The sequence below is a fragment of the Anas acuta genome, chromosome 2 (assembly GCF_963932015.1).
Source record: "Anas acuta chromosome 2, bAnaAcu1.1, whole genome shotgun sequence".
In the NCBI taxonomy this organism is placed as follows: domain Eukaryota; kingdom Metazoa; phylum Chordata; class Aves; order Anseriformes; family Anatidae; genus Anas; species Anas acuta.
Genome location: NC_088980.1, coordinates 151,941,474 through 151,964,583, shown reverse-complemented (window position 1 = coordinate 151,964,583; position 23,110 = coordinate 151,941,474). Strand labels below are relative to the sequence as shown.

General features: G+C 37.5%; 1 long non-coding RNA gene across 3 annotated transcripts in view; it reads right to left on the bottom strand.

Annotated features, from left to right (window-relative positions):
- LOC137851519 (uncharacterized) overlaps positions 1-23,110 on the bottom strand; it is a 70,297-nt gene that overhangs the window by 33,934 nt on the left and 13,253 nt on the right. For all 3 annotated transcript variants that reach the window (XR_011093264.1, XR_011093263.1, XR_011093262.1), the window contains one exon: positions 15,504-15,625. This is a non-coding gene — a long non-coding RNA (uncharacterized lncRNA). The remainder of the gene's footprint in view (positions 1-15,503; positions 15,626-23,110) is intronic.

Sequence of the window (23,110 nt, the reverse complement as noted above, 5' to 3'; positions counted from 1 at the left end):
ACTATTCAGATCATAGAACAAAAAACATTATAAACAATGAAATATTTTGTTCTTCTGTAAGAAGTGTCTTCCACCAGATGGCCTCTAAACACAACTGCAAGAGTAAGTGAAATGAAGCATGTATTATTTGGGTGACAGCGCTAGAACAAGAATCCTCAGAGAGGTTGTGGAGTCTCCCCCTGTAGAGATCTTCAAAAACTATCTAGATATGGTCTTGGATGACCTAAATCTATCCAGGGAGAGACGCAAAAGGTAGACATATATCTACAAGCACCTACAGGTGAAACTGTGGATTCACAATTGATTGAAAACATGTTTCCCTGAATATCAGCATACCTCCATGTCAGCTTAAAAGTTTAAATAGCACATCAAAATGGAAGTGGTTTAATACTATAAAGAGGCATGTACAGCAGCTCTGCATAGTAATAAATTTTAATAGAACCACACAGCAGTTTTGGGGCTTATTAAAAACAAACAAACAAACAAAACAAAACAAAAACAAACAAACAAAACAAAACAAAAACAAACAAACAAACAAAAACACATTTAGTGTGGCTGATATCACAGAATCACAGAATCACAGAATTTCTAGGTTGGAAGAAACCTCAAGATCATCGAGTCCAACCTCTGACTTAACACTAACAGATCCTCCTGCAGAGCCTTCCTACCCTCGAGCAGATTGACACACGCACCTAAGTTGGTGTCGTCTGCAAACTTACTGAGGGTGCACTCAATGCCCTCGTCCAGATCATTGATGAAGATATTAAAGAGGACCGGCCCCAGCACCAAGCCCTGGGGAACGCCACTAGTGACCGGCCTCCAACTGGATTTAACTCCATTCACCATGACTCTTTGGGCCCGTCTATCCAGCCAGTTTCTAGTCCAACAAAGCATACGCCAGTCCAAGCCAAGAGCAGCCAGTTTTTTGAGGAGAATGCTGTGGGAAATGGTGTCAAAAGCCTTGCTGAAGTCAGCAAGCCTTTCCATCCACAGCCTTTCGCTCATCCACCATATCTAGATGCCTTTATAATAGTATTCAAAAAAAGGTATATTCATGCTAATGAAGAATAAGACATTATGTTATGATTATTTTATTTTTATTTTTTAACTCCTAAGTAGTTATCATTGCACCAGATCTTCCCAAATGGGTTGTCTATCTCAAATGATCTGCAAGGCTGCTGAGGGTTGGGTTCATTGTGTCCATCTTTAATTTTCTAAACATGACATGTCTAATAAGGACAGCTATGATTCCTCTATAGCGACTGGAGGTAAAAGCCTCCATAGGGTGACTCTTTCCATCCTAAAACAAATGTAGAAGATAAATTGAAAGACTGATAAATTGAGGTACTCTGGAGGTATGTCTCCAGAGGGAGATAATATGGTTCATTCAGTTAGACACCTAAATTTTCAGTTGTCTAACATTTTTCTCTTAAAATTAATCTCACTTTTGGGATTTAAGATCCAGTGAATTCCACTTTTGACAAAGAGAATTAACTGTCAGAAAAGAAAAGAAAAGAAAAGAAAAGAAAAGAAAAGAAAAGAAAAGAAAAGAAAAGAAAAGAAAAGAAAAGAAAACACAAAAGAACAGAAAAAAAAAAAAGAAAAGAAAAGAAAACACAAAAGAACAGAACAGAACAGAACAGAACAGAACAGAACAGAACAGAAAAGAAAAGAAAAGAAAAGAAAAGAAAAGAAAAGAAAAGAAAAGAAAAGAAAAGAAAAGAAAACACAAAAGAACAGAAAAAAAAAAAAAAGAAAAGAAAAGAAAACACAAAAGAACAGAACAGAACAGAACAGAACAGAACAGAACAGAACAGAAAAGAAAAGAAAAGAAAAGAAAAGAAAAGAAAAGAAAAGAAAAGAAAAGAAAAGAAAAGAAAAGAAAAGAAAAGACAAAAGAACAGAAAAAAAAAAAAAGAGGTTAGAGCAGTACATGATGAGTCCTTCTGCCTCTTCCTGATTTCAGACAGATCTGAATATTATCAGTAAAAACCATTAAAGTGTTTAGAATATCCAGAAGGGAACACAGAGAGAACGGTCAATGTGTCACTGAAACAAAAATATAGAAATCTCTAGTGGTGGAAGCATACATTTGAGGCAAATATTTCAATACCCTATGGAACTAAATGAAAAACAGAATACTTCAGACAATTCCGATTGTTTTTGACTTTTCACGATTACTCCATCCAAATGAGTTTCCAATATAAATATAAAGTCTAGCTGAAGGGATTTAAGAAACAGGAGGACGGAATGGGAGTGCTAAAAGGGTCTGCTATCTTTAAGAGGAACGAAGGAGTTTGTAGCTGTGTTAACTTGGCTCATCCCTCTTTTTTCATTTCTTTGTAGTTTGTAACTTCTAGTGTAGTCTGTGCTGGGATTATGTGCAACATCTGCAGCTTGTTACCTGGTAACTGGAGCCCCTGACAGACATTCACTTAAACCAAAAAAGGAGATTACTGTCTTTACCCCCTCTCCACTACTTGAATATTACCCCTGAATATAACCAACCTCTTCACTTAGCCTTTGAAAAATTTCATGAACAGAAACTAATTAAATTCAGACAAAATGACCTGGGTTAACTACAGTAGTTTGTTAGTCTTAACAAACCTGGTAATTTTACCTGGAATGAATTAGAGAGTATTTAAATAAGATTCTCTGACTGCAGATTTTGGAGGGATGTAGTCTCAACCAGCTGAGCAGTAATGAGCAGTTGAGAATTACAGCCTTTTCTAACATCATAGCTCTATCCAGAAAAAAGCAGCTGTCCTCCATCTGAATAATCTCAGCAGTTTAAGAAGGAGTGAATACAAATTGCAGAACTGTAGGCAATATGAGTATCTTCTTAGTATAGTCTCATATTGGGTTCACTTATACCATTAAGAAATAACATACTACTAAGAAGAAGCATATACATGCCATACACTATAAAGAAATTGTATAATCACAAGGATGTGGTGGTAGTGGGGAGAAAAACAAAAACACTAGTGAATATAAGTAGTACTGTGTGAATAGTGACACAAATGTATAAGTTTTAATTTTAAACTGATTCCTTCCTTGGGGTGCAATGTGTTTGACTCACCATAGGCATCTATTTCCACTTAGGATTCCATAACTTATATGCAGTATCCACAAGGAGCTACCCAATAACCAAACGTGGTTGAAATTTAAGGCTTCAAGTAAAATTCCTTTTTTATATTGCTGTGAAAGTTTAGTTTTGTTGAAAGTGGTTCTCTTAAGTGCTGTTGATTGCCAGCTTACGTTTGTGGTTCAACGGGAGTTAAGAGATGGCAAGGGCCTGGTGCTGCTATAGCTAATGCAGTTACATGTGCAAGATAGCCTCCCTTTTGCAGGGAGGCAAATGGGGAGACATTCTCTCACTTGAAGCCCAGCTAGAATAGCTAAAAGTGAGCAGTTTGAATGTAGAGGCTTGAAGAATAACTAACTAACTAAATAAATCTGTATGATACAAAGTAAATGTCTCCTCCAACAAACACAGTAGAGCAAAGATTTCCACTTTCCCCTGGTTGTATATATATCTGTTGAGCCACTGAACCATGATCTTGGGCTGATTTACATGACTGGGATAGCCAGTTCTGCTTATAATGTGTTCAGCAACAACACAGAGGGATGAAGTGAAAAGCAAAGGCAAACATGAGAACAAATGGTAGGATTCAGTAGCATGTCAGTACCGGTTTTAATGTTGGAAAGTACAATGACTGCAATGTTCTGGGACCCTAGCATTTTATAAAAAAGAACAGAGACGGACTCTATTTGAGATTCCTAACTTAAAGCAGAGAACAGATGATTTACTTTTTAATATCTCTATGTAAACAAAATAAAAACTGTGTTACTAAGGAGGATTTCAGTTTTGGAGACATATATTAAAGGTCTCACACAGCCAGTAGTCATTACAGTTTTTGAATATATGCATGTATAGGTAGGAGCTCTTTTTTTTTTTTTTCACTAAAGGCATCATGCTTAACACAAGCTAGCTCTATTTTGGACCTCATTATATGGATAAAGATGAATAAATTGCTGGATTAGTATCTGGCTGTTGCTTAGAGACTAGTGATTATGACCTGATTATATTGAATATAAGCAGATAAAAGATAGTCCCAACCATTTTTTATTTTAATTTTTTTTCCTTTTACTGGTTGTAAGATGGTCCTGACCACCAGTTCCTAGGAAACCATCAAGCTTCAAACTAGTGATCATCTTGTCTTATAAATTATATATCGAGTTTCATACAAGCTCAAGTTCCAAGAATTAAATGAAATGGGAAATGGAAGATGAAAAAAAAAAAAAAAAAAAGGAAGGAAAAATTCTGAAAAAAAGGGGGGTTATGAAGCTTTTTTTTGGGGGGGGATAATTTTGTTATTTACTTGATAATTAATGATTTCCTACTATTTTTTAAGGAACACAGTTGTTTTCTAGAAGTTTTATTTTGTTAGTAGAAAAAAAGGCAATCATTGGAAAATAAAAATGAAAATATATCAAAAGGGACAAAGAGACATAATAATCAATACTAATTTAAAGTAATTAAGTGTAAAAATTATAAGAAAATACAAAGTAAAATTAATGACTGAAATAAAAAATAAAGACTATGCAGGAAACAAATTCTGAGCATAAAGCTGCTTGGTACAAATGATATTAATAACTGTTGAGAAAAGGCAGAGATTTTGTTCTACAGTTGGGAAAAATAAAAATTATAATAATAAAGAAATGCACTAAACAGATAGTTTTGACTTACTGTAATTGAAGAAGTCTACATTAAAACCCAAGGCCTTTATAATTGTACCAAAATAACTAATGGAGTTTGTTGAGCGGATGTCTGAATATTGAATTAGATATTTATTCAGGGATATAATAAAAGAACATTCCCAAAGCCCGGAGAATGGTAATGTTTGCACAGTATTCCAAAATAAAATATGCACGTGAGCTGATGTGTTGAATGCAGGCCTAATAAGTGAGGAAAACTGTCACAGAATCATAGAATTATTTAGGCTGGAAAAGACCTCCAATATAACGACGTCCAACTGTTAACATAGCACTGCCAAGTCTGCCATTAAACCATGTCCCTAAGCACCACATCTACATGTCTTCTGAATACCTCTCCAGGCATGGTGACACAACTGCTTCCCAGGGCATCCCATTCCAATGTCTCACAACCATTTCAGTGAAGAAATTTTTCGTGCTACCCAATCTAAACCTTCCCTGGCACAGCTTGAGGCCATTCCCTCTTGTCCTGTAACTTGTTGCTTGGGAGAAGAGAGTGCCCCCTAGTCTGCTGCAGTGTCCTTTGAGAGGGAAGCTTATGGAGTGGTAAGATTTCCCTTGAGCTTCTTTTTCTCTAGGGTAAATAACCCCAGTTCCCTCAACCATTGCTCGTAATACTTGTTCTCTAGACCCTTCAACAGCTTTGTTGCCTTTCTTTGGATATGCTCCAGTACCTCACTGGCCTTCTTATAGTGAGGGGCCCAAAACCGAACACAGTATTTGAGGTCTCTTTACCAGAGAGCACTACAGAGGAACACTCAAATTCACATTATCACTCAAGGTTCATATTATGAACAAATAAAATACAGGAATGCAGGTAATTTCACTAAAAACAATATCCTATAATACAGGTCTTATGAAATAAGACTCCTTATCTAATGAGATTATGATGGGGGTTGTGCTCAGCCCCCACAGCCCCTCTTGGCCACCCCTTCCTCTTCACCCATGGCCCTGTTCCAGCGGGGGCCCTGCCCCGGGCTGCAGCCCTTCAGGAACACCCTGCCCCGCGGGGACTCCCCACGGCCTCAGCTCCCTCAGGAAATGTCCCCCTGCTGCGGCATGGGCCCTCCCCGGGCTGCAGGGTGGAGATCTGCTCCAGCGGGGGCTCTGCAGGGCTGCCGGGGAATCCCTGCTGCCTGTGGGCTTGGAGCCCCTCCTGCCCTCCTCCTCCTGCTGGGGCCTGGGCCCTCTGCTGCTTCTCCCTCACCCTGGGCCTCCTCCTCGGCCTGTGCCTGCTCTGCCCTTTTGGAAATCTGTTTTCCCTGAGGTGCCGCCAGCTTGGTGCTGGGCTCAGCTGGGCCCTGCCATGGGGCTGTTAGAGCCTGCTGGAATTGTCTGGGTCTGGCACAGCGGAGCCCCAGCTTCTGCATACATGAGGCAGCCCCCTCTGCTGAGAACCGTGCACAGACACAACATAGTAATGGTTCACTGAACCTTTTTTTTTTTTTTTTTTTTTTAAAAAAAAAAAAAAAAAGGAAAGAAAAGAAAACATACTGTAACAAAAGTTACAATTAATTGATCACTGGAAGTTGCGGGCAGACAAATCCAAATTAGAAATCCAGATCTAACCTGTTAACTGAGTGATTAACTGCCAGAATGAAGTGCCTGGTGCTGATTGTCTCTCTGCTGATGTCTTCAAAGCAAGAGTGGATAACTTCCAGCCACACATAAATTATCCAGTAGTCTAACACTTACTGTTACAGTCTGATTTAATTTCCTATACACAGACAGATTAAATTAAGAATCTTTTTATCCTGGTTTTGTAATGCCTGAATCTGCAAATAGTGAATTTAAATTTCTTTTTTTTTTTTTTTTTTTATTATTATTTTTAGAAAAATAGGTAGGTGAAGCAAAATATTCATCAGGGAATGATAAAAGTAATAAAAGACTGGGAAAGAACTTAAATACTGTTATAAGTGTGCAGGCTGCCTGTCTATCTGTGGCTTTCTCTCATGGTCGTTTCTTGTCTGTGTCCCCACACTTCTGTGTCTTGTTTTGATAGATGAAAGTTCAAGCAGTGAAACACACTGTCAGACTAAAACCATTTGTCACAGAAAGCTAGCATTGGTCTGTGTATAGATATCAGGTCTGAGTCATGTCTTTTCTTTTGACAAGGATGTCAGTGCTATTTGTCACAGACTTGTTTATCTGCCAGATCAGACTGCCATTTTGCTAGCCTGGGTCAGCACATAAGAGAAGCAGCTCACCTCCGGTAACACTGTCAAATTGCCCTCAGCATAAAGACGCCAAAGCTGGTGCTTTTGTACTTTTTAACTTAAATGAGACAGAATCATAGAACTCATCATAAAATGGCTTGAGTTGGAAGGGACCTTAAAGGTCTCCTAGTTCCAACCCCCCTGCCATAGGCAGGGATGCCAGACACTAAATCAGGTTGTCCCATCTGGACTGGCCTTGAACACCTCCAGGGATGGGCCATCCATATCTTCTCTGTGCAAGCTGTTCCAGTGTCTGACCACCCTCTGAGTAAAGAATTTCCTCCTAATGTCTAATCTAAATATCCCCTCTTTTAGTTTAAAACTAGTCTCCTTGGTCGTCCTATCACTACCCATGTAAGAAGTCACTCTTCATCTTTCTTTCTTTTTTTCTTTTTTTTTTTTTTTTTTATAAGCCCCCATTAAGTACTCAATGGTTGCACTGAGGTCTCCCCAGAGCCTTCTCAGCCTTCTCTTCTTCAGGATGAACAGCCCCAGGTCTCTCAGCTTTTCTTCATAAGAGAGGTGCTCCAGCCCTCTGATCATCCTTATGGGCCTTATCTGCACCCACTCTAACAGATCCACAACTTTTTTACAGCGGGGACCCCAGACCTGTATGCAGTGCTGCACGTGAGGCCTCACAAGGTCAGAGGGGAAAAATTACCAGCCTCAACCTGCTGGCCACGCCACTTTGATGCAGCCCAGGCTGCAGATCGCCGTCTGGGCTTCAAGTGCACATGGCTGGTTCATGTTGAGCTTTTCATCCTCCAGAAGCAAGATCTCCTCTGCAGGATTTCTCTCAATGAAGTCTTCTGCCAGTCTGTACTCATGTCTGAGATTGCCCTGACCTAGGTGCAGCACCTTGGTCTTATTAAACCTCATTAGGTTCATGTGGGACCACTTTGCATGCTTGTCCAGGTCCTTTTGGATGGCATCCCTTGCTTCTGTTGTATCAACTACACCACTCAGCTTGGTGTCACCTGCAAATTTGCTGAGGATGCACTTGATCCCACTGTCTACGTCACTGATAAAGTTATAAAATAGAACTGATCCCAAGACAGACCCCTGAAGGAGACCACTTTTTACTGGCCTCCACCTGGACGTATAACTGTTGACCACATAGAATTGTTGACCTGAACATAGAACTGTAGGCGCAGCTATCAAGTGAATTCCAATTGCATCAATGATGCTATCAGGAAGAATAATTTGACAAGTCCTGTGGGGCCATACAGGATGCCAAAGCAGTTCACCTGTTAAAAATCCATTGAAAAAATGTACAGATGCATTTAAAATTGTTTTTATTTTTGTTTCAAAGAAGAGATATCAGAAATGACCATTTTGTTCTTTCTTGTATTTTTATGTTTTGGCACATCTTGTAATCAAAGCACACTTTGGTTACTGACAGCTTATGCAGTTAAACAGTGGCTTTTGGGGAATGAAATTTGTCCTTGCTTTGATCATCCTGGTAACAGAGAACTGAATTGCAAATGTCACCATGAATGGTTGGATCTTGTCCCGTTATTGGATTTACAAACATTAATGCATTTTTTGTATTATTATTATTATTTGAAGATTGAAGGATTTAAGGAAGGATTTATATACTTCTTTTGTTCTCTGAAGTCTTTTGTTGCATTTCAAACATAAATTACACAGACAAGGGCAGAAGACATCAGAAACATACCACAAAGTAAAACTACAAAGGCTGCATTTGAACTACTATGCTAAAACAAGAAGGGAGTAAGGAAGAGCAGATACATATTTCAAATCCATCAGACTGTTCTTGGTAAGTGCTATTATCACTGAAAATTAGTTTCATTTGTAGATCTTCTGTAAGTGATACTTGTAAGTTCCAAAGTGTACCAAGTAGTTGACCATTTATATGGCAATAAAGCATAAAGATGAGAAATACTGAGTTTTGAATGCTATTAGTGAAATGGACAAAATAAAATGGCATTTCCTCCTTCTTACACAAGTATTTCTCCATTTTCATGCTAGATTTTAACTGGAAAGCTAAGTTCTAAATTAAGTATTTTCTTTCTAATATCTTTTCATTTCAGAGTACTTTTCCACAGACTTTCGGGCTTCCTCCACTCTCCTCCTTCTTGTGAATGATTTAGTATACGTACAAGTAGGCTTATTAATAGACCTACAGAGAGGTCTTCTACTGAGCTATCTTTTAGATCTTTTAGATAGCCCAGTAGAAGAGATATATAGAAAAGATACCCATTTAATTTTAGCCCAGAACCCTGTTTCTGCGCATTGACAGAAAAGAGATAAGATAATATCAAAGTATTGATATTTCAATCCTCTGTGTTACAGTCTTAGTGTTCCCAACAAGACTGAAGGAATATTACGCGTTTTTGTGGAAATTATGTCCACAAGATCATCCTATAAGTCTGAAAGGTCTGAGGATACCTTCATTGCAATTCGATGAAGTCAGTCAGATTGCATGAGTACAAATGAATGTAGAATTCCCCATAGCTTTTAGGACTTTTCTCAGCTTAACACAACCAAGCCTTTCAAGCTCACAACTTATTCTTGCCACCACACCACAAAGATGTGCAGGTATCTCATTAATGTTCTTGCAGCCAGATGAATTTATTTTTGGTGATTCTTGCTAAAAGAACAATATCCTTCCTGTTTATTTAAATAATTATTCTCTTCCCTAACATATTTCACTTCCTCTCCACCCCTGCAAATTTTAGTTCTTCAGAACACAAATGTAAAATTTATGAACTTCATAATTAGCCTGAGCAAGTAACAACACAAACCTTTTCTGATTTAGTACATTAACTGTTTATTTATTTATTTATTTAAGTTTTTTTTTTTTTTTTAAGTTTTGTTTTAAGTAATCCTCTGCCAATGAGTTTCCTTATAGAGAAGGGAAAAAATAACAAGGAAAAAAAAAAAAAAAAAAAGAAATAAATATATTTTTTTCAGTTATTAACTGAATTATGGGGGAAAAAAAATCAAATGATGTTGTACTTGCATTGGAATGGTCTTCATGTAGAGGAGGAAAAAAGGGCTTGCATTGTGTTTATCCCATAGTGACTTCAGCTATTCAGCAACAGAGGGGAATTCCTCTGACCCAGACTTACACCCTCAGTCTTAAGAAATTTCTAAGCACAACATCTTGGAAGAAGAACACATTCTAATTAAAAAAGTTTCCCTTGAGATGAATAAGCATTTTCTGATGATGAGGGAAAACAGCAGGAAGAAAACATTTTGCTGAAAAGTCCTTCTTAGCAAACATTTGTGCATGGGGCTCAAGTAGGTTAAAAATCCTGCTGACATTTCTTGCAGAGGGAGGAAAGGAACATGGAAATGCCAAATGGACATACCAATAAATTTAATGCTCATTATCTCTTTAGTGCAGAGCAGAGTTTGTTTGAGAACTGGAACTGTAGGGGGTTAACCAAAAGAATGGTAATGGACCTTCAGGACAAAATCTGATTCTGGAGATCATTGGACAGTTTCCTTAAAATTCTGTGTTGAATTCCCTTCCAGTTTGGAAAGGAAAAAAAAAAAATGCTGTAATGTAAATGCTTTTTCATTCACACTGTAAAATCACATTATGAAATCACATTGTAGTCCCAATTCAAAATTCAAAGTTTCCACACCATAGAAACCAGAGTACTGAGTGCACTTGCAGCCTTAGATGAGGAGGGGAAGAAGTAAAGGAAAGAACAAATCATGGGTTCAGATAAGGATAATTTAATTAAAGGAAAAAAAAATATATTAAGGAAAGATTATTATTAATCAAACAATTTAACTAAAGGGAAAAAGGCAAAGGGGAAAGGGAAGGGGAAAGGGGGAAAAAAAAAGGAAAAAAGAAAAGTAAAGGCTTTGTGGAAGTGCAGAGGAAAAAATTACTCTCTACTTCCCACAAAAGAGTGATGCTTGACCATGTTCTTGAAGCAGGGCCTTAACGCACGCAGCCGGTGTTTGGGACAGATGTTTTCGCAATGAGAGCCCACCCCTCACCTCTTCTTCCTTTTTCCACCTTTTATTGCTGAGTGTGACATCATATGGTATGGAATATCCCCTTGGTTGGTTCAGGTCAGCTGCCCAGGTGGTGTTTCTTTCTCACTTTTTTGCCCACCCTCCAGGAGGGTAGAGATGCTGTGCCAGCACTGCTCAGCAGCAGACACAACACTGGTGTGATACCACTGCTGTTCTAGCTACAAGTGCAGAACACAGCACTGTATGGGCTGCTGCAGGGAAAGCTAAAATCCCAGCCAGACCCAGTACAGTAATGAAACACAGTTTAAAGAACCCCAGAGTTTCAGGTTTAAAGTATCAGTGGCTCAGGAGAGGACTTAATTCACCATTATCATATCATGGAAGCATAGAACAGGTGACAATGACACTCAGTCAGTATGATATGCAAACACTGTTAAAGGCAGGCACCTGAGCTCCTGTAGAAAGCCATAAAAGTGGCCTTTCTGTAATCCAGGAAGCTCAATACACTGTGAAAATTTGTTTCATTCTATTTTGAATTTGATTCTGGAACCAAACTGGAAGAACACAGAAAATGAAAGCAGGATTTAGGAGGCAGGCATATGGATAGCAAAGTTAGGAAAAAGGCTTCAATCACTGAAAAGAAGAGATGAAGTTGCCTCGAGAACTTGTCTTATATAGTCCCTTCCTCTCAGGTGGGCCAGCCTGAGGACATCTATGACATGCTAATGTAAACTGGTGTCAAAAACTGCTGAAAACGAAGCTTCTAGCAGAAGTATTCATAAACTGCAGTCCCCAATTTCTTACTTCAAATTAATACGTTTTTATTATTTATTTATTTATTTATTTGGCAATGGTGAGATTTGTATTTCACTTGTCCTTTCCCTTTTAGAAGATCATCTTCCTCTCTCTCTCTCTCTCTCTTTTTTTTTTTTTTTTTTACCTTTTTTAAGTATTTTTTTTGCTTTTCTCTAAACTCCCCAATACCATAATACACTGAGTGACTGCCTCCCTTGTCTTCTCTACAGGATTCCTCTTATTACAGTGCAGTTTAAAATGGCATCTCATTGCTGATTAGAGTTATATTTTGATCAGTAATAATGGATACCATGAAAAATCACCTGATGACTGTGCTAATAGAAATTGCTGCCAAACACATATGATGTGACAAATCTTTAATTGTTGTATTTGTCACCAAGTGATACCTGTGGCAAACTGTTGACTATTGCAGTGAGCAGCCTGGGCTGACAAGGAGTGAATCTGTGTGATGCAGTGGTCAGTCTGTTCTTTCTGTGTGGGCAGGAGCATTACCCTTTCTGTCTGACTTAATGCACCTGTAATGTAATGAACCTATTTAACTGTGAGACTAAGTGTAACTGTCATCAGTTACCAGGTTTTGTCAAGTGCTTCAGGCAAGACACAAGTCAGACAGACCTATGATCTAATCCCTGGTTATCAGGATCTGCAATACGTCTGCTCACTGAATACACAGTTGTGGATCTTTGGTATGATGTTTCAGCATCTCAGTCTACTTTTCATCTTATTATCAGATTGGCTGTTAGGTGAAATCCCTGTCCTACATTTTTACCTAGTAATTAAAGAAAGATAACAATTTTCACTGGTAGTTTTCTTATCTGACTATAATATTTAAGTGTGATATTTAAAGTTTCCAAATAGTCAAGTTTACTGAAACATCAGTTTCTTGATATATTGTGAGATATGCAGAAATATGCTTCTCCACAATATGGTAGTTGCCATCTAAGGATTAAAAACATCTCTGGTGTAAATTTTAATAAATTCAGCCTGACTTTATCTTGGAACAATTATATCACTTGAGGCCTAGAGAAATGATTTTGTATAACTTAATAGTGGACAAGTTACCAGAGCCAGGAGCATTCATATAAGATAAATTTTAGTTTGATTCAAGCCAATAGATCGAGCAAGAAAGTCCAAGACAATTAAGTTGTTGCACATCCATATACCGGAAAGACTTTGTATTTCATGGCAAATATTGGAGCAGTTTCTCAGACAACCTCAAAAGATAATGGTAACATGCATTTATGATGCCTGACACTACACGTGGTAGTACATTCCTGGTATGAACTGTCACAGGAATTCCAGACAATATTGATGCTGACTGTTAAGGACCTATAGTAATATCACATATATCATGGGGGAACAATGCTGATGGAGAGCTTAAGATCTGGTACACAACTAACATTAAAATCCATGTTTATTGAGCTGTGTTTTCAGTTTATAACAGGATACCTAAGCATGACCATTAATAGAGGAAAGCAACATGAGGGTCTGAGAAAGCACAAAGCATTGCAAGGCTCTGGATGGAGCAGATGCAGCTCAGTTTCACATCAAGAATGCTATTTTCATAATCTCTTAGTACAAGTATGGCCAAGTGAAATGGGAGTAGTTTTTAAACCATTAACCTTTGTTCACAGATTGGGCAGGAATAAAAGTGCTTGTGAAGTGGTACTGTGCTAAGCACTGAAGCCTTTTATGCTCTGCCACGTACAGCATTTTTGGATTTATACAAGGAGCAGTTAATTCTTCATACTGATCTGAACCACAAAGGTGGGGAAATGAAAAGCAGAACAAAGATATTCTTTGCTGTGTTTGTGTGTGGTATTGCATCCCTGCCAACAGAGAGGATTTATTAGTTAGGACACCATTCACAGCAAATATAGATAGGCTCCTTGTAGGTCCAGCTGGGCAAGACCATATAACACTGTTCAGTATCCTATGGGCTTTTACAGGTTTCCACGGAGTCAAAGATCTCAAAGATCTCTGTATTATGCTTTTTTTTTTTTTTTTTTTTGACCCCGTATGAATGTATTCACATGCAGAAATAAATAACTTTTAATGGCATCATCCTGTGGTTCAGTAACTCACTAAGATTACTCAGCTCCTTTCTGAGCATCTCTGAGCCTCTGGAAATATTCAGAATTTGCTTTATTTGCTGTCTCAGCTGGTCGAACAGTTCTCATGTCGTATTCCTAGACTGTACAGAGCTCTTTGCTGTCATCTTTGGCCAGCCATGATACATCTTTTGTAACCTTCTGTCTGCAGTGATGATAAAGTGAATAAATTCTGGAAGGAGGAGTGGAAGAAAGTCAGAGAGGTCACAAAGGATAGACAACACATTAACTGGAGTTGCGCAACACTGGCACTGTAACGTAACAAAGTTAATAAGGTATAAAACCTGACTACTCATTTTATAAGCAAACTCTTCCTGGTAATTAAACCAATAGAGCAGAGAGACTCAATTATGATGATCTGTCACCATGTATACACAGGTCCTGGGGATGCCAGACAGCTTTACACAGCTACAGAAGGCATTTCTGGATGTGGGAACTGATGGTCTTCAATAATAAGCTTATCCATAGCACAGCCAAGCTCTTCCCCCTGATAGCAATAAAATCCTGTACAATTTGTATATATTCAGGAGCATTGCAATGCAGGAGAAGACAGTCACTCACATACCAACTGGAAGAATAAGAAAACCTGAAAAGGAAGAAACCTGAACTATTTTAAAAGTACTGACACTGCTGTAATTGTTATAGCTCTTTTTCATAGGCATGATACAGTACTTCGTATTACATCTGCCCTCATTGAGAGGACAGAAGAGTTGCCAAACATACTGTATTAAAGCAAAATTTTCTCCAGTGTGAAAGCAATCCTAATCTTTGCTAATATTTGCTTCAGCGCTAATGGGAATAGGGAAGCTTTCTTGCAAGAAGACCTAAGATTATGATTATGTCTCTATATTAGGTCAAGGAAATGAACTTGGAAATGCCAAGACCTGTTTATTGTCCCTGTTATAAATGTCTTGGTATCAAATGAGTACACCAAGGATGAATGTTAATCATAAAAACAAAGTTATTAGGGACTTCTTTGTCCCTGTTCAGAAATACTGACCAAGTCAGGTTATTCAGACTTAAAAACATGTTGGAGTACACCCTACAGATCCTAAAGTCTCAAGAAAGAAGCAGATGGGTTCATCTGTCAATAACAAAAGAGAAAAATTGTGTGGCAAAGTATGTATTTCTATGTTTTTGTTTTTGTTTTGTTTTGTTTTGTTTTTATTTATAATTGTCTGAATTAGTATTATTCAATAACTCTTAATGAAGCACAAAATACCAACAGACATGTTTATAACTGTAAAGCATAGCTCAGAAGATGACTTTAACAATATACTGGATAAGGTGCACTGTTGCTTTTGCTGACATAAAAAATGAAGATCAGTATGCATTCAAAATACAGGTGGAGCACCTGTTGTACAGGGACAGGCTGAAAGAACTGGGACTATTTAGCCTGGAAAAGAGAAGACTGAGGGGAGACCTCATTAATGTGTACAAATAACTGAGGGGAGGGTGTCAAGAGGATGTAGCCAGTCTCTTTTCAGTTGTGCCCACTGACAGACTGAGAGGTAATGGGCACAAACTGAAGCACAGGAGGTTCTGCTCAATATGAGGGAGCACTTCTTTACTGTGAGGGTGACAGAGCACTGGAACAGGTTGTCCAGAGGGGCTGTGGAATCACCTTCTCTGGAGATATTCAAAATCCACCTAGGTGTGATCCTGTGCAACATGCTCTAGGTGATCCTGCTTGGCAAGGGTGTTGGACTAGATGATCTTCAGAGGTCCCTTCCAACCTTGGCCATTCTGTGAAAAGAAAGAAGTGGGTATTTTTGTTTGGTTTGCTTTACGTTTATGTTTTTAACCGTCTAAGTGGATTGTGGAATTTATGTCCAAAAGTTGCTATATATTACTTCAGAATGGCTTAGACAAATTCATGAAGGACTAGTCCAACAGAGACTATTAAACATATCTAACTCAAGAATTTCCTAAACTTCAAACTGATGATGAGAGGGACAGCATGGAGGAACAGTTCTTCTTCTCTGTTTCACCTAGTTTTATACTATTTACTTAACCATAAACTACCCATCTCTTCTAAAGAAAGAGGTCCATGGTCAACAGTTTCAGCACAACCCAGCATAAGAGTTCTTCTGTTTGAAATGAGGAGGCTTCAGTCACAAGTATTTGTGAATCATTTACATTGTGGCAAACAGTGTATGAAGTACTACACTTAAAATCTTCTCTTGGGTCAAAAGTAACACCTTACATACCAAACTAAGAACTTAGCATAATTAAAATTTAGAATCACGGAATCACAGAATATCCTAAATTGGAAGGAACCTGCAAGGACTGTGGAGTCCAACTCCTGGGTCTACACTGGACCACACAAAAAATCAGACCGTATTTATAAGACCATTGACCAAATACTTCTTGAACTCTGTCAGGCTTGATTTCATAACCACTTTCCTGGGGAGTCTGTTCCAGTGCCCGACCACCCTCTCAGTGAAGAACTTTTTGAAGAACATTTTTCTAAGATCCAGCCTGAACCTCCCCTGATGCAGCTTCATGCCATTCCTCCAAGTACTATTGCTGTCACCAGAGAGAAGTGATCAGTGCCTCCTACTCTGCTGCACCTCATGAGGAAGCTGTAGGCCACTATGAGGTCTCCCCTCTTTCTTTAGGGTGAACAAATCAAGTGACTTCAGCCACTCCTAATACATCTTCCCCTCTAGACCCTTCACCATTCTCATAGCCCTTCTTTGGACGCTATCAGTTTTTTTTTTGTCTTTCTTATACTGTTGTGCCCCAAACTGCACACAGTACTTAAGGTGAAAAGCAATCTAAACAAAGTTCAGCTGTTTTTATACTTAATTTATGATGATACTGAAACTTTCAGTTAATAACACATTTAAGACTGATTAAAAAACAAACAAACAAAAAACAAAAAACTTCTAGGATCTATTCATTTTCCTGTGGTGTTATTCTCACCTGCCCAATGTCCATTTGTGTCCAAGGGTGACCAGCTTCAGTCCTCCTCAATAAGACTTCATTCTTGCAGTAACTCACCTAGCACTTTACTGTTTTCTAATGTTGCATTGTGCTTTTTTTTATTATTATTATTTTTTTCTGTTATTATCCCTAAAACCTCTTTCACCTGACTGAGTTTTTATTTATTTATTTGTGTACTTGTATATTCTTTTAGTCACCAGTAGCTGGCCACTGTGATTTCTGTTTAGTGCTTCTTGTGAAATACTTGGCTTGCACTCATCTAAAGTCTACATTTTTGTTCTTGAGTCATAGGTAGTTCACCCTGCACAAAGTACATACTTGTTTTACTTTATTTATCCATGAAATCTAGGCAATATGCCATCCAATTCCACAACGTAAACTAAAGCCTAAAATAAATAAATAAATCGGATAACACTAACCTTATAGCTAGACAATTATTGCCATAGCAAAAAAGAAGCTAAAACCAGTGCAGGCTAAGACAAGTCCAGATAAACCATGAAATCTTGCAAGGTCAGGTCAATGCAAAGCCTAAGGCTTTTTGTAAGTAATAGCAAAATAGTATATAGTAGTCCAAAAATTAAAAAAAGCTTACTCCTAATTGCACTCACTTTTGCCTAGATGTTAAGGAGAAAGAAGAGGTGATAGAACTAGTAAAAATTCAGTAAACTTAGACAAGAAGAGAACAAGTAGTTTTTCTCTATTTGTTTTCTCCTCAGTAAGTGACTTTGAATCCATGCAGATATCTGCTTTTGCAGTTGAACTGCTTATGCTGTTCAAAAATGCATGCCTCTAGAATTGTTTTCACTGTTTTCCAATGAAGCATATTTAAATGACAGCATGGATTCTCCTGTTATTTATATGACATAAATCAGGCACTTTTCTGTGATGTCAAGGAAAAAACTGCTGTGAGCAAGTGCTGAAGAATTTGGGAACAGCATTTAAATGTAATTTGTTCAGTGTATTCTCAATTTGTATTTCCTGCTTTCTGTTCACCAAACATTTCATTGTTCTTTAGGATATGGGACATATCTGTCAAGGGCAATGCTTTATTCCTAAAACAGTAAACATATTGACCAGTACTAAGAATCTTGTAAGACAATTTGCACCACATTATCAGGCCATGAATCTCCCTTTCCAAGAATCCATATTACAAAACAGAAGTTTAAACAAAAACATGGCATTGTATTGATTTCTTGGAATATAATATACACAAAAGTATGTCTATACACAAAGGCACGTGCACATGCAAACACATAGAGTTACATAAGAACTATGCAAAATATCGATGTTTTCTCAGATGAGCTATTTTTCTATCTTATTTGATAACAGTCCTATCTGTATGAAATATTGATTCTTAATCTATTAAAAAAGTATATGGGTCTCAGATTTCTGTTACAGTCCACAACATTTTTTTTTTTTCATATTATATAATAAAGTAGGATTTCTAACTACATTATATGTAAGAATACATGTATACAATTATACAGTGGCAGAATATTTTCTTGAAAAGTGGTTAATAAGTTTCCCTAATCCACTGTAGTCAGTAGCATCCATTTAAGACTATGTGTGCAGTGACATAAATAACATTGATGTCTACTTTGGCTTCTGAGACATAGTGGAAGATCCTTTGTTTATTATTAGACTTAATTATGACTGTTCTCATAGAACCATATTTGGTTTGGATTGGAAGCAATCTTAAGGATTATTTACTGATAAATTCCCTGCCATGGGCAGGGATACCTTCCACTAGACCAGGTTGCTCAAAGCCCCATCTAATCTTCCAGTCAGTGGGAACTTCATTGGATTGCCATCACTTCTCAAATATGATGGACAGTGGCTTAGCAACTTCATCTGCCGATTCCTTCAAGACCCATGGATACATCTCATTAGGTCCCACAGACTCGTGCACCTTTAAGTTCCTTTCATGGTCTTGAACCTGATATTCTACAGTGGTCTGTTTTTCATTCTCCCAGTCCCTGCCTTTGACTGCTGGAACTCCATAAGAAGTGGTTTTCTGTTACAGAAGGAAAGTTTCTGCCTTTGAGAAGAGTCTTTTGTTTTGTTTTGTATTGTTATGTTTTCAACCATCTGGTTTGGTATTATGCAAATCAAGACTGTCACAAGGGAGCATCTGTAAGTATTCTACCTTCTATGACTTTGGTTATCAAAGTTTTATACTTTGATAAGGATGCACTACACACATGCTAAGATATATATTTTTCTCCTCAGCTGTTTGTAGTTTTGATTCTTCCATATTTTCCTGCTGCTTGCAATATTTACATGACATTTCTTTCCTTCAGAGGACACTACGGTGTCAATTACTAACTGGTGTCTGTAACTTTTACATGAGTTTTCATGGGATTCGCATATTCTTACTGAAAATTCAATACATAGCAATGCAGAAAAAGCTGATACTGGAATTTATCAATAATACATTAGGGTAAAAGGACTCAAAAGGGATGATTTAAAAGGATTGACTCTCATTTATAATGCAAGTATTAACAGCTTTTGGACCTATACTAAGACTGAGGTCTTCTTAGCAAGTTAATTTCTATCATTAGTCTTGAGCTGCATAATCCACATTATGAAACAGCTGATATGAGCAAGAGAACTATTTTATTTTTGCAAACAGAAAAACATATTTTTTAGTTTTGAAGAGTCTGTCCATCATGGTCAATTTTGGAATGCACCATACTTTTTATTATTTTTTAAGCTAATTTAAACTGGTAATTTGTATTTATTTTCCTTCTCTCCTTTTTCCTCCCTTTCTGCAAAAAGAAGATACTTTTAGAGGAAAAGATGTGGAAGACAAGGCATTTGGAATGTGTGAGACTGGAAATAGAGCATTTTAACAAATTATTCACTCTTTAGGATAGATCTGCTTAAAATTTCTACAGGATTATGACCTTCTGTTGATCTAAGATTTGCCTCAAGTGAAATTGCTTAAATGTTGTTAATTTTCTGTTTCTTTATTCCTTAAGCATATAGCTGTGCAAGAAACCCAAGATGAAACTTGCTTATTCCTCAAAAGGACCCTCAGAACAGGTTCTTATCTAGATACAATTATGTTATTTATTTTAAAAACAAACCAAATAAAATAAAATTAAAAAAAAAATAGTGAATGTAATTAAGTTTGAATTATATTTGCCTTCATTATTAGAATCTTTATAAAATAATGTACTTTTCTGCCCAGCTGCAGATGCCAGGTCTCTGAGATTCCCCTGTATGTGAGTACTCCCTTTTGCAGCTGACTTCTTCAGGGGTAAATAATACTTCAAGCAGACTAATACAGCTGTCACGTGCTGTTTCTAATGCAACTAATCTTTCCATTAGACACAAGGCATGAGAGCAGGTTTCCAAGACTTTTTTACCAAAATATGATGCCACCACTTGATCTCTGCTTTCAGTTTCCTCATTTGATTATCCCTGATAGCAGTAATTAAATAGGAGTTAATTTTTATGGCAAATTACTGATTGTTGGTTACACTCTGCCTAAAAGTTGATGATAGCTGCATGTGGTTAAAGACAGCTTTTTCTCCCCAAGCCTTTGGTTTTTAAACCTAGAAACCAGGCTCCTAAAGTATTTAGCCATCCTTGAAAATATTGCTTGTGTTAATCTAATAACAGACAAATGTGTAATAAGTGCAAACTATTTCTTAACTAAAACTCAGAATTCTAAACAGTTCACTTCATTAATTTCTAAGTATTTTGGTACCAGATAATCCCTAAACTCATTGCAAAAGATAGATATACATCAATTCTGTAGTCAGAGAAACTGAGTGTTTGTCTGTATGAAAGGTCATTAAGATGTAAATGTGTGCTTCAGGAGTTACAGACCAAATTTCCATGAATTTATAATGATGTTGTAGTAAATGGTACCATGTATGGCACAGCTTCCTTGCTTTTAAAGTTCTTAGGAATGAATGGACTTCTGTATTCCACACAACAGCAAACCATTTCTACTCTGTTGCTTGAACTCATTGGCCCTAGAAATTGCCTGAGCACACCTGAAACACAGCTCCCTTCTTTCACATTAGCCTAATCCTTTAGCAAATACCAAGGCAGCATCCTCAAGATAATCCACATGAAGACAAGGACATGCTTCCATACAATCTAAAATTGTAGGATTTTCTACAATGTGGTTTCATCACAAACTACACAGTTAGAGCAGCTGAAATATCAGCCTTGTGGATGATCAGCAAACTGATTTTTAAAACCATATATAGGTGTCTTGAGTATGAGTAGCTGGATTTAAGCAGGAGAAAAATATTCCTGCAGACCTACACAGTCAGTCAGTTGTTCCTATGCCATTTGCAGTACAGTAAAAGTAGGCAACTACAGTTCCAATTTTAAATCAAATTAAGTAGCTCCTTTTTACAATCACAATAAAATTCTCTCCAAGTATTTCAGGTACCTGAGTAACACTCACAATTACTCCAACACAAAGCTATAATGAGAATGAGTTAGGCTTGTATCCTTTGCAATCATCTTCAGAATGGATTCCATTTAATGTGATTTTCTATTCTCATTACAATCTTTGTCAGGCAAAGGCATCAGAATTTTAATGAACAGTACAGTATGTTTAAAAACTATAAACTCAGAATGGACTTACAGAGAATTTAACCTTTTAAATATTCTGGACTCATCTTACTTCCCTCTCCTTACAGAGTTCAGGAGATACCACCAGGACAGAATAAAAATGCTAACAGCAGAAAGACATGAATTTTAAAAGGAAAATGAGGGTAACTGAAATGAAGAGCATGTAGCAAAGGATCCAGAAGTCATGGTCCCTAGATATGTGACTTTGGATAAATGTAAGTTAATATTTTCAAGAATCAGTGGAATCCCCAAATCCACAGAAGGCAGTTGGCAAAGTTACCTGGTGTTTGGAAGTCCTAAGTATATTGTCACCTCTTCTAGGTAGGAACTGATTGCTTATCCAAAGAAGGCAATGGCCCTCTCCTGACTTCTGCTGAGTTTGTGTCCATTAGAAACCAACCTACAACAGAAATCCCAGGACTAGGAACTTGGGTCTTGTATGAAGAAAATCTCTGAGACAATGTGAACTGGAACACAATGCACATTAAGACTGCTATCCTTTTTCCTTCAAAATGTCTTCTGAATGAATCCTGGCCTGTTTATTTAAAATGTAAACATCAATAGGAAAGAAATAAAACCCAAAATATCAACTTGCAATGAATTTTAAAAAAAAAAAAAAAAAATGTGTGTAAGAATGCTGATTAGAATCTAGCCAACATTATCCCAATTTCCCAATTTACCAAAAAGATATGAGAGAATGCCCTGGAAAATATAGACCTATTAGTTTAGCTTCAACACCTGGAAAAAAACTGTGGAGAAGATTATTCTGGATGCCACTGAAAGGTACTTAAAGGATAATGTAATCTTCAGGCACAGTCATGTGGATTCATGAAAGGAAAGTTTGGTCTCACTAAATTGCTATTACCTACTTAGTGGTTGAAAGGAGGTGGATGTTGTTGTTCTGTATTTTAGCAAGGCTTTAGATACTGCCCCTCTCAGTATCCTTCTGGACAAAATGCTCAAATTCAGAGATGAACAGGAACACTGAATGCTGGGTACAGTGGGGCTCAACCTCTTTGACTAATTACAACTAATTACGTTGTAGTGAATGGAGCTATACCTGGCTGATGGCCAGTCCATAGCAGTGTTCCCCAGAACTCAATTCTAGGACCAGTTCTGTTCAATAATTTTACCAATGATTTGGGCACAGGAGTTGAATACATCCTTAGTAAATTTGCTGATGATGCTAAACTAGGAAATGCTGTTGACTCTCTGGGGGAATGTGAGTCTTTACAGAGGGATCTAGATAGATTGGAGCATTGGGACATCAGCAACAGAATGAAATTTAACAAGGACAAATGCCAGATTCTGCTGGCAATACTCTTCGTAATTACTGTAGTTTAACTCAGCAGGCAGCTCAGTACCACACAGCCACTCACTTCCCCTTCCCCTCCTTCTCAGTGGAATGGGGAAAAAAAAAAAAAAAAAAAAAAAAGTAAAAGCTTGTGGGTTGAGACAAGGACAGTTTAATAGGATAGAAAAGGAAGAGAAATTAATAATAATAATAATAACAAAAACAACAACAACAACAATAATAATAATAGTAAAAAGTTTACAAACCAAGTGATGCACAATGCAACTGCTCAGCACCCTGTGACCTATGCCCAGCCTGTCCTCCCCCTTCTCTAATGAGGGATCCCAGCTGCCTGGCTTCCCTGTCAGGCAGGAAATTTTAGGCTTTTG